At 43.7% G+C, this 10,756-nt stretch overlaps 1 protein-coding gene across 6 annotated transcripts in view; it reads left to right on the forward strand.

Annotated features, from left to right (window-relative positions):
• Positions 1 to 3,730: 3,730 nt before the first annotated feature.
• Positions 3,731 to 10,756, forward strand: part of PLCD4 (phospholipase C delta 4) — a 32,553-nt gene continuing 25,527 nt past the window's right edge. For 5 of the 6 annotated variants that reach the window (XM_006763340.2, XM_006763341.2, XM_015563620.1 and 2 more), the window contains exon 1: positions 3,731 to 5,381. The gene's annotated coding sequence lies outside the window, so the exon portion shown is untranslated. Of the gene's footprint in view, positions 5,382 to 6,061; positions 6,134 to 10,756 lie in introns of all 6 variants that reach the window. The other variant, XM_015563619.1, reaches the window with a different exon arrangement.

Genomic DNA, 10,756 nt, shown 5'->3' on the forward strand with positions numbered 1-10,756 from the left:
TTAAATTCAATTGTTAAAAACTTAAATAATAGTCCTGACTAGTTTGGCTCAGTGGCTAGAGCATCAGCCTGCAGACTGAAGGGTCCCAGGTTCAATTCCAGTCAGGGGCATGTACCTTGGTTGAGGGCAAAAACAAAATGGGGGAGGAAAGGAGAGAGATAGAGAGTTAGAAGCATCGATGAGAGAGAAACTCCGATCAGCTGCGTCCTGCATGCTCCCCACTGGGGATGTGCCCGCAATCAAGGTACATGCCCTTGACCGGAGTCGAACCTGGGACCCTTCAGTCCACAAGCCAACGCTCTAGCTACTGAGCCAAACAGGTTCGCCTAAAAGAGATACGTGACTTTAAATTCACACATTATAAAAGAAAGGCTGAAGTCAGTGGTCTAGGTTTTCATGTCAAGAAACTGGAATGGAATAGCAAATTCAAAAAACAGAAAGATACCCAAAAAAGCACATCAGTAAATTAGAAAACTAATGTTCAATAAAAATCAACAAAGCCAAATATCATTCCCTTGAAAATAATAAAATTGATAAACCCTTAGTAGACTGATCAGGAAAAAATAACATCAACAATGTTAGAAATAGAAAAAGGGACATTTTCATATTTTACAGTCACCAATCTCATTAACTACCAGAGACTAGAAAAAAGGGAACATCCAATTCACTTTTAAAGTAGTATTAACTCAGCCATCAAAACCTATCAAGGATATTAAGAAAAGGGCCAAAATCCCATGAATATAGACATAAAATTTCTAGACAAATCAAATCTAGCATTATATAAAGATGATAGCCTGGCCAGTGTTGCTCAGTGGTTGAGTGTCAACCTATGAACCAAGAGGTCACTGTTATATTCCAGGTGAGGGCACATGCCCAAGTTGCAGGCTTGATTCCCAGTAGGGGGCATGCAGGAGGCAGCCAATCAATGATTCTCATCATTGATGTTTCTATCTTCCTCTCTGAAATCAATAAAAAAATACATATTTTTAAGTATCCCAAAAACCCTACCGTAAACCTCTCATATTGAAATCATTATTGATAAAGTATTGAAATCATTCTTCATGAGATGAGGGACAAGATAAAGATGTTTATAACACACCTCCACTTGTTATACTGGTTATGGCCAGTGTGATAACACAGTGTGATAAAACTACAAAGGGGGAAAAAATGCTGACAACAAATTTATAGACACAAATCTAAAAGAATCTACAAGCTATTAGAATTAAGTGAATTTTGCAGCAAAGTCAATATTCAAAAATATCAACTGTTTCTAAATACAATAGAAAATAAAGTTTCAAAATACCATTTATAATAGCATAAGAAATCAAAGAGCTAGAAATATATCAAAAGACATGCAGAACTTTTACATTGAAAACAATGGAACGAACGTTCTTAAATGAAACCTACATTAATAGAGAGATACATATATCTTCATGAATTGGAGAACAGTAGTGTAAAAAGCCAATTTTCTCAAATTGATCTGATTAAACTCACTTCTAACTAAATTCCCAGCAGATTTATTTTTGTGAAAACTGACAAGCTGATTCTAAAATGTGTATGGAAATGCAGAGTGCCAAAACAGCCAAGCAATCTTGAGTAAGAAAATTGGAGTCCTCCCATTCCCAGATGTGGTCCTTTAAATTTCAACTTTTTAGTAATACCTTTTTGTAGATATGAGTCTTAATAGCACACACTTGTATTTTGTTATATGACCTTTTCTGAAAGGTTTCTTATGGAATATACTATTTGTATTTTTTTACTCTAGCTTCTATCATTTCAGTCTCATTTATTTTATGCCTCCCTGTTCCTCCTCCCCTGGGTGTTCTTGTTTGTTTTTAATTTTGTTGGAATGAAGGGATGGCTATATATTCTCTGGCCTTTGAAGTTATATATTCTTTTAATTCTACATGTACTCTCACTGATGATTTTTTAAGTGAAATTTACTATTTTTTGTTACTTTTTGGACCATCAAGAAGATGGGTTTTACTTCAGAAGTGTGAGTAGTTTGGCTGGATGAGCTGGGAAACTGGTATCTGACTCCCTAGCCTGACTGTTCCCAAAAGAAAAAATGTTTAGGGTGTCACTCCTTCGTGTCAGGAGGAGGGTCTAAGCTTGTCTGGATGGCAGTGTGAGTGTAGAGTTTAGGTCTTCCTCTGCCAGCTGAACCTTCACTTCAATTTAGGGCTTCTGGTCCTTTCCTGGGCCTGGTTCCCAGAAAGTCTCTGTGCTGCTGCTGCTGTGATCAGGTTTCTGGATCTGTTAATAATAGCCAACAGTGGAGGAAGGGCCAGGACCATTATGGGAATAGGAATAACCAAACGAGGTGGACAGTTCCTGTGCCTGGAGCCATCTATCTGCTCCCTAATCTAAAGAGCATCCTGCAATGAGCATGTTTTCTAAGCCACTCTTTGAAGCTTTTCTAACCTTTGAAGGTCTCCAAGTGCCTGCCCCCAAAATCAGAACATATGATCTGGGAGCACTGTTTATGAGGACATTGAAAGAGAATATTTGAGATCTGGACTCTCCTAGAAAATCCAGATTGAATGAGAGTACTCCTCATAAAACACCCAGAAGAGAAGAAGGTTGGGCAGAAATAAGGTGAAGCCAATAATCACTTAGGAAGAGGCAGACCATATATAATCCTGGAGGAGTGGGAATGTGAAGGGGAAGCATAGAAAAATAAGGACATGATGATGTTGAGGAAGTAGAAATGGGAGAGTGAGACAAGCATGCGAGACATGGCCTCTATTAATTAAAATCTGAGATCAGCCAAAACCGGTTTGGCTCAGTGGATAGAGTGTCGGCCTGTGGACTGAAAGGTCTGAGGTTCGATTCTGGTCAAGGGCATGTACCTGGGTTGCAGGCACATCCCCAGTTGGGGGTGTGCAGGAGGCAGCTGATCGATGTTTCTCTCTCATCGATGTTTCTAACTCTCTATCTCTCACCCTTCCTCTCTGTAAAAAAATCAATAAAATATATCTTTAAAAAAAAAAATCTGAGATCAGCACAGTTTAAATATTGATACCCCCATAATCTTCCTGTTCCCAGTAATGGCCTCATTCTGCCTCCCCTCTCTGTACACTCCTCTTCCTTTATCAAAACCTGCTCTCACTAAAGGATGGTAAACATAACCTAGGTACAAATTGTGAAAAACCAGTAAGGCTTTAGAAATTATCAGGTGCAAAAATTTGAAACCTTATTATAAAATATAACACAGATATAGCAAACTACAATCCTATCTAATAATAGACAAACATGGTAATTGATCGTACCTTCACTACGCCTCCCATTGACTCATCGGCACAATATGCAAATTAGCCACCAACAAAGATGGTGGCTAATTTGCATACTGCAGGCAGGGTTCGACAGCGCCATCCCGCCTGCCCTGCCGCCATCTGGGCCTGCTTTCTGCGACCCAGGGCGGCGAGCGTCCATGTGCGACCCGACCCCGGGCGGCCAGGGGGTGCAGCAGCAATTGGCCAGCCTGCCCGGCCTCCATCCAGGCATCCCATGTGTGACCCCCCCGGGGTGTCCCATGTGTGACCCAACCCGGGGTAGCACCCCAACCCCTGGATCAGCCCTGCCATGTGCACGACCTGGGGAGGTGGAGTAGGCACCGAGGGATCGGGCCTGCCATCTGCCACCAGGGAGCGAGCCTAAGCCAGCAGGTGGTCATCTCCCAAGGGGTCCCAGACTGTGAGAGGGCACAAGTGGGGCTGAGGGACACCCCCAGCCCTCCTCCCCTGCCAGTGCACAAACTTTTGTGCACCGGGCCTCTCATTTATTATAAAGTGAAGACCCTTTTTAGCACCCAGAACTGGAAACAGAACTTGGCCAGCTGTTTCAGAAGCCATATCTCTGCCTTTTCCATCACAACTCCCACCTCCTCCCCAAAGTAACCACTATCCTGACATTTATGGTAATCACTTAGAAGGGTTTTATTTTAATGGGACTAAAGTTTAGCTATAAATAATCACTAATGGTAGAATATTAGGCGGCTGAGAGGTATGTGGGGGAGCCATCAGAGACAGCCAGATCTCAGCACACTTAAAATCACATCATTTTATACAGTTAGTTCACTCTGTGCCCATAATTAAGACAGACCTCACTGGAAAAGGATCCCACAGAAGTCCAAACCAGCACCGGGCTGTGCCCTATGCCCTCAGCTATTTTACTGTCATCTACTGGTCCAGAAAGAGCCATACCCTGCAGTCTTTCCAAGGCAGAGCAAAAGTAGGTCCCAGCTCACAGTGCTTGGGAGAGTGCAAGGGACTAGTTGTCTTTGCTAATGATATATGAGTCCAGGACATTGCCTAAACTTCCCTGGGCCTCAGTTTCTCACTGTGAAGTATGGGGCCACAATAAAGCCCTTTACAATCACCCATTCCTCTCCTAACTTAGTCCTCTTTCCTCAATCTTGGTGTCTGTTTCAGCTGACTATTCATTCACCCTTATATAAGAAGCTCATTACCTTCCTTTCCTAGCTGGGTCTTTCCAGTCTTGTGCTTCTCTTTTTGCCCTTGATTCTTACACACGGTGAGTCTGCTTCACACACATCTTTATAAACATGCATGTATGTCCTTGCACATTGGAGGTGCTGAGCAAATGCTCATAGAATGAATGAATGTAAAGGAAGAACAAATGAATTCCTGTATACATTCCTTAAGTATTTAGCGAGTGCCTATTATATATACAAAGATACAAACCTGTCTCCCTACACTCTAAAGATCATTCCTCTCCTCCCTTTCTCCTCATCTTCCTTTTCCATCTTATTCCTTTTTTTCTTTCACTGCACCGCAAAGCTAGACTGAGTGCCCTGCAAGGCAGCATGCAGACATACAGAAGCAGGCAGGCTGGTGGAAACGGACACCATGGAACGAAGCCAGAGGAAATAAGGGCAAAGACAGCTGTATAACATGCAGAGAAACCAACCAGAATGAAAAGCCGTGATTCATGGAGCACTGCAACTCAGACACTCCTTGGATTTCACTTTGAGAGCTGAGTCTGGATTGGGGTCAGCGAGGGCTGGCACCAAGATGAAGGGCAGTCAGGCTCCTCCTCCCTGGAGATGTGGTGCTCCAATCCCTCCCCTTAATCCTTTTCTACCCACTCTATCCCCACGACTCCCTCACTGACCAGTGTCCTGGGCCTTTAAGAGTTGGGTGGGCTGGACTGAAGATAGCTCACACTTCCCCCCACCCCACTCCTTCCTTCTGGCTGTAACTCTGCCAGTCACAGCAGCAAACTGCAGTAGAGGAGGGGAGAAAGCCAGCGAGGGCAAGAGGAGCAAAGGAGAAAAGGAGCCGGCTGGGTTTCCTCATCCCACAGTGGAGAGCAAGCACTGCAGAGCTCACAGACACAGGACTGCTATCCTGCACACGGTAAGGGCCTGGAGGCTCTGACCAGCCTCTCTTCCATGTTCTGTCCTGCCTGAGTCCCTAGGTCTGCCTTCTACATGCCTTGATTAAATTGCAGTCTCATCCTGGCCGGGTGGCTCAGTTGGTTGGAGAATTATCCCGTACACAAGTTCACAAAAAGTGTGGGTTCGATTCCCAGTCCAGGCACCTGCGTCGGTTGTGGGTTTGATCCTCAGTCGGGGCGCATACGGGAGGCAACTGACTGATGTTTCTCACATCGATGTTTCTCTCCCCTTTCCTCTTTCTCTAAAATCAATAAACATATCCTCAGGCGAGGATAATATATATATCACCCTGGACTCCTTTGCCAGAACAAGGCTCTAGCCTTCTGGTTCTCTCTAGCTTATCCTCTTTGACTTACAGTTTTCCTGCTGGCTCGGGTCAATCACCTCTTTATATGGGACTTTTTAGCTACCCAGGGCTGCCACTTAGAGGTAGCCCCATCATAGTAAGGAGAGAGAGAATTGGAATAACTGTGCTTTAGCATAGATTCATTAATGGATTGTTGAGGATTATCAAATGAGGGTTGGCCATGGCCCTGATGGAGTATAGGAACCCCTGGTAATAGAGAGTTATGAGACTTCCTTGGAAAGAGCCAGGGTTTGAATTCTATACCTCGTTCTTCGCCTGCTCACTGGACCAAGACCGTTCGTTGGCATGCCCAAGTGCTGTTCTGGGAAGAGAACTTGCTTCTAGTCCTGACTGCCATCAATCAGGTAGGTGACTTTGGTCCCCAACTTCCTGATCTGTGATAAGAGGGAGTTTAGGGTTTCCCAGACTTGCCTGTGTGTCAGAGGTGCTTGATAAAAATAAATCTACCTAAGCCCCATTCTTGGAATTTCTGATCTGGTAGATTGTGGGCTAAGGAATCTCTGTTATAAGACCCTCTCCAAGGAATATTGATGTAGCCATGAACCTCTGGATTATATGTGTTATAAAAAGTCTTCAAACTCTGACATTCTGAGGGCTAGGACCTATGTCTAGGGGCATTCTGTCCTCTCTACATGAACCAGGCATAATCCTGCTCAGAAGCAAAAGAGTAGACAAAATGTAACTACTTAGAAAAAAAGAGTAGACAGAATGGTTCTCTTCCTTCCTGTTCCTCAGGGAGACCGGAGACACCCTGAATCCCACTGTAATGCCGTTGACAATTCTGCCATGTCTCCCATAAGTTACCTGGAAGTTGAAGACCCAATCTTGCTTGGAAGACCTGGCCACTTCCCACCTCATTTTTTTCTCTCTCTGTTTTCTCATCTGTATTATAGAGGAAATTATTTGTACCCTTGAAGATCTCCACATGTGTGTCCATGAGGGAACAGTTAAGACCAGTCTCTCTTACAGTCTTCATCCTCTGCTCCCAGCCTCTTGTTCCTATTCCCAAATCTTTTGTGTCTTTTCTAACCACACTTGCACCAGCTGTGAGCATCCTTCCCAATTTACCTTCAGATACCAGAGGAAACACCGAGACCTAGAACACTTGGGTTCTAAGTTGCATTCTCTGGGCAGTTTGTTTAGTTAGTCTCCTGGGATACGGGGAAAGTGAGGTTGAGTGGAGGAGGGATGTGCTATTGGACCACAGTTTCAAAATCCTCATGGGTTGAGAACCAGAAAAGAGAGAGGATGAAATGATGGGGAGAAGGATGACAAGAGAACAAAGAGAAGCTGACAAGTGAGCAAGTAGAGAGGCAGATAGGACAGGAGAGAAAAGAGTGAGTTGGGGGGAAAAGAAAAGGTATGGGTCAAGTAGAGGATGGGGAAAAGAGAGAAAATAAGAAAGAAAAGCTGTTTTGTGGGATATGGAGGAATCAGAAATGATGGAAGGGAGAGACAAAACTTTGATATTCTTCATTGATTCTTAGCCTTGCTTTAACCTGCTTCCTAGTGAAAGCCCTTTCTAAGGGCAGAGTCTTGGTGAAATCTCTGAGCTGGTCATGTGGAGATGTTGGTTGTTATCCTAGTTCTGCCACTTAATTTTAGGTGACTCTGGCAGTTGAGCTAATTTTTCTAGTGCTAACTCCTTTTCTCTATAAAATGAAGTCCAGCTCTGACATTCTGTAGCTCCTTGTGTTGAAACTGGCCATCTTATGCATGGCCACATGTCACCTAGATACAGATTTGAAATAGTGATTCAGGAATGGGAGCAGGATTTGAAGAGCATGCCAAGTTCTGGGGTTGGAAGTGTTTGACAAAAGAGGATAAAAGAACTTTCTAAAGCTGGTCTGAGAAGCTCCAAAATAGGGGCATCCTGGTACTTGGGCTCTGTTTTCAGGCTTCCCATATTTTAGGACATTATTCTGTGGCTCCTGGACCCAGGCGTAAGATCAGGTAATTCTGCCTTCTCCCAGGGCCAAGGTCCACCCCATCCCAGAGTCCCTATGCCCCAGACGTGGGAGCTGAAGTTCTGAGAGAAGATGTTATAGGATGTTGGCAAGGGGGTTTCAATTTCAGCTCCAGGCTGACCCCCATCCCCACCCCACCCCAGAGTCTGAGGACCTGAGATACTTAAGAGGGACCTGTTTGTTACTTTCTACTTCAGTCTTAATATAGCTTTTGCAAGCCTCAGGTTCCAAGCTGTGTATCTCCACCCAGAAAAGCAGAGATGCGCTTCTGTCTCCCAGGAAGCACTCTGCAGCCCTTCTTCCATTCAGGGGTTTCTCACCCAGGCTCTCCTATTCATTCTCAGCCAGCAAAACCTTTTCTTTTTTTGGAACCATTGCAGGGATCTTTCTCTCTTGAGAGAAGCCTTGAGTTCTCTTTCCCACTTAGGTACAGACAGATTACCAACTATCTCTATTCCCTCTGACACCTGCACATTGCTACTCATTTAGAAAGCCTTTTCTAGGTGCTCCAGTCAAGGAAGCTGTATTTTCAGCGACCTCTACCTTCTTTCCAAAGACTTAGTTATCCCCAGGTGACTTTATAGGCTCTTCCCACTGGAGACATAGGGTACTAATATGCTTTGTGGCCTCAGACAAGTCACATCACATTTCTAGACTTCTGCTTTTTCGTTTGTAAAATATAGAGAGTTGAGCTGCATGATGTTTTTTTTAAAAATATGTTTTTATTGATTTTTTTTAGAAAGAGAGGAAGAGAGAGGGAGAGAGAGAGAAAAACATTGATGTGAGAGAGAAACATCAGTTGCCTTCTGCATGCACCCTGACCAGAGACCAAACCCACAACCTGGGCACATGCTCAGACTGGGAATTCAATAGGCCACCCTTCGGTGCATGGAGCAATGCTCAACCAAGTGAGCCACACCAGTCAGAGCTGCATGATGTTTTCATGGAGCATTAATCAAATGATTGTTTCAGAGATTCTTCTAGTTTTTTAGACGTTCACCAATGTCAACATTTTAAACTTATTAATTAAAAAGCACAACATTTCTATTCAAGTGTAGATACTTTTCTTATACAAAAGCATAGAGGTTTATGTTTCATGGGCTTTGCCAGTTTCAGAATGATTTGGTCAAGAATTGAGCATTTCTGCCCTAACCGGTTTGGCTCAGTGGATAGAGTGCCGGCCTGCAGACTGAAAGGTCCCAGGTTCTATTCCGGTCAAGGGCATGTACCTTGGTTACGGGCACATCCCCAGTAGGAGGTGTGCAGGAGGCAGCTGATCGATGTTTCGCTCCCATCGATGTTTCTAACTCTCTATCCCTCTCCCTTTCTCTCTGTAAAATCAATAAAGTATATTAAAAAGAAGAAGAAGGATTGAGCATTTCTTATAGGGGCAAAGCTAGAATCAAGTGGCCATATATAAAATCTTCTAGTCCTTTTCAAGGGAAGTTTGTTGTTACTTACTAGGACAAATGAACCAGGTCCTGAATTAGCATATATCATAAAGGAGGCACTCTTTTTTTAGTAGGTAGAGAAAACTTAAAAATGCAATTCTGCCCTGACCAGTTTGGCTTAGTGATAGAACTTCAGCCTGCGGACTCAAGGGTCCCAGGTTCGATTCCGGTCAAGGGCATGTACCTTGGTTGCAGGCACATCCCCAGTAGGGAGTGTGCAGGAGGCAGCTGATCGATGTTCCTCTCTCATCGATGTTTCTAACTCTCTATCCCTCTCCCTTCCTCTCTGTAAAAAATCAATAAAATATATTTAATTTAAAAAATGCAATTCTGAGACTTTGTAATTTATATGGTCCATTAAAACTCTCAGAATAACTGTTATGAAAAGGAGTATAAAATATGCTTTACCATGTGAAGTGAAGAAGATGGCTTATTTAGTTATGTACAACATGAAGTGTTGTACCCGAGACAAAGGAAACACTTCAGGAGCCCTGGCCAAATAGCCCAGTTGATTAGAGTAATGTCCTGATATGCCAAGGTTCTGGGTTCAATCTCTGGTCAGGGGACATAAAAGAATCAACCAATGCTCCCTAACCGGTTTGGCTCAGTGGTTAGAGTATTGGCCTGGAGACTGAAAGGTTCCAGGTTCGATTCCGGTCAAGAGCATGTACCTTGGTTGCAGGCACATCCCCAGTAGGAGGTGTGCGGGAGGCAGCTGATCGATGTTTCTCTCTCATTGATGTTTCTAACTCTCTATCCCTCTCCCTTCCTCTCTGTAAAAAATCAATAAAATATATTTTTAAAAAGAGAATCAACCAATGAATGCACAAATAACTGGAACAATAAACCTCTCTCTCTCCTTTCCTCTCCCTCTCTAAAAATCAATTTAAAAAAAAATAAAGAAAAGAAAAAGCCCTAGCCGGGTTGGCTTAGTGGGTAGAGTATGGGCCTGCGTAACGAAGCGTCCCAGGTTCAATTCCGATCAAGGGCACATACCTCAGTTGCAGGCTCAATCCCCGGCCCCACGGCTCCGTGCAGGAGGCAACCAGTGTTTCTCTCCTTCTCTCTCTCTTCCTCCTACTCTCTCTATAAATCAATGGAAAGATATCCTCAGGGAGGATTAACAAAAAAATTTTAAAAAAATAAAATAAATTAAAAATAAAGAAAGACTTCAAAGCTGGATGGTATATATGGGAGCATGGAGAGGGCTTCCAGAAAGGGAAGTTAGGATGATTAAGATGATTTTATCTGGAGAAGAGAAGACTGGGATGTAGAGATTCCAGATTCTGCAAGGGCTGCCAGCAAGATAGTGGTTTTTTGGAATATATATTTTGTTGATTTTTTACAGAGAGGAAGGAGAGGGATAGAGAGTTAGAAACATTGATGAAAGAGAAACATCGATCAGCTGCCCACTGCATACCCCCGACTGGGGATGTGCCCGTAACTACGGTACATGCCCTTGACCAGAATCGAACCTGGGACCCTTGAGTCTGCAGGCCGATGCTCTATCTAACTAAGCCAAACCGGTCAGGGCAAGACAGTGGTTTTT

The sequence above is a fragment of the Myotis davidii genome, unplaced genomic scaffold, assembly GCF_000327345.1.
Source record: "Myotis davidii unplaced genomic scaffold, ASM32734v1 scaffold575, whole genome shotgun sequence".
Taxonomy (NCBI): domain Eukaryota; kingdom Metazoa; phylum Chordata; class Mammalia; order Chiroptera; family Vespertilionidae; genus Myotis; species Myotis davidii.